The sequence below is a fragment of the Bombina bombina genome, chromosome 3, assembly GCF_027579735.1.
Source record: "Bombina bombina isolate aBomBom1 chromosome 3, aBomBom1.pri, whole genome shotgun sequence".
NCBI classification, from domain to species: Eukaryota; Metazoa; Chordata; class Amphibia; order Anura; family Bombinatoridae; genus Bombina; species Bombina bombina.
The window spans coordinates 1529345-1531123 of record NC_069501.1 but is presented as its reverse complement, the minus strand read 5'-3'; the positions used below and the strand labels follow the sequence as shown (position 1 = coordinate 1531123).

Sequence of the window (1779 nt, the reverse complement as noted above, 5' to 3'; positions counted from 1 at the left end):
ATATCATCAGGTTTTATAAGAAGGATTTTATGCTCAGGACTGAGTGAAAAAGATAAAAAAAAAAAATCTGTTCTTATCAGTTTAATATCTGATACGCGCCCTATCTGGGTGCCATATATTAAATGGATTTTTGAAACAGGGAGATGGAAGAAGAGCTTGCTCTGTCCACTCCACGCATTGACCTGGTATTGCAGTACCTCCAGGACCGGTGCACCCCTCTCTTTTGCTGTGTGACAAAAACAAAACAACAACAAGTGGAAAAGAAGCCTCAGCAAGCAGCCTCCTATCTGCCTTTTTCCTTTTTGCTTGTATTTTGTCAGTGCGAGCCGCTTGCTTTCAGTCTCTTGTTAACCCTTTGTGTGCTTGCTGAAATTCTAGAAAACGTCTGTTGGGGAGGCGACGTCTTCGGTATTATTTATTTCATTCTTAATTTAATCATGTCTTTCCTAATTTATTGATTTATTTATTAATTTTGTTTCCAAATGTAGATGAGAACAGCACTATCAGTGTAGTAAGGTGCCCGGTGCAAGGGGCAACTGCAACAGCCCCAGAAATCAGAGGATATTCTTAGTGACACCAGCACCAGTATCTTAGTTTAAATGCTTTATTGAGGTTACATAAAAAGCAGCAACGTTTTGTGGCAAACCCACTTAGTCATGCTGAATTGTATTACACTGTTCACATAACTTATACCTCTCTTTGGCGCCAATTGGCTTCATCCTGGGAAGTGTCACACCCCCTAGTGGTTACAAAATACAATGTATATACAAAATTTAAAACAAATGTATCAGGCTAAACATACTTAGAATGGCAACAATGAACATATATATACCTTTCTCATATTGACATATACATGCTTTGGTTATATATTAGATAGATTTTTAAGGTATTACCACTATAATTTCAATTTTTTGTTTCCATTGGAATAATTTTTCAAAAATGTTAAACACATAGGTAAAGTGCCTAACTGTTAGATGTATGTCATTACCAAAATTTTTTGTTTCCACAGTATACAATTACAGATGTGAGTGATATTTTTAATACTATTACATGAGTAATAAACTTAGGAGAAAACAATTTAGGAGAAACAATTGAGGTCAAAGTCCCTATTTAACTCCTTAGGGATTAATGTATCTAATTGGTAAATCCACCTCATCTCTTGTTGTTTGAGGATTTTCTCTCTGTTTTTACCATTACGTTGAATAGGGATATGTTGTATGATTTGCCAGCGTAGCTGGCTTACATTGTGACCCTTCTCTAGAAAGTGTTTGGACAGCGGTGCTTCCAAGTTTTTCTTCCTTATATTTGATCTGTGCTGACTTAGCCTATCTTTCACTTTCTGTGTGGTCTCTCCTAAGTAATACATGGAACACAGGCATTTTATAAGATAGACTACATAGCTACTGTCACTAGTGTAGAATCCCTTAATGTCATAACGTTTGCCATTATGTGGGTGGTAAAAATTTGGGCCCTTTATAATTGAGTTACAACTAACACATCCTAGACAGGGGTAACTACCATTTCTCTTACTACTCATGTATGTTTGTGTGTCTTTTCTTTCAGAGCCAATATCACTTCTTATGAGATGGTCCCGAATATTTTTTACCCTCCTGTAGGCCATTAAAGGGTAATCCCTGAATTGTTCAATCTGCTGATTGCAATTTCTGAGTATGTGCCAATGTTTTCTTATTGCTTTAGCTACAATTTGGCTATATGAACTATGTTGTGACACGAATACTAATCTGTCCTGTTTGTTTATTTTTTCTCGTGGTGCCCTGG

At 36.5% G+C, this 1779-nt stretch overlaps 1 pseudogene; it reads left to right on the top strand.

The window, feature by feature from the left end:
* On the top strand, positions 1-219 carry LOC128654980 (uncharacterized; annotated as a pseudogene).
* The last annotated feature ends 1560 nt before the right edge of the window (positions 220-1779 follow it).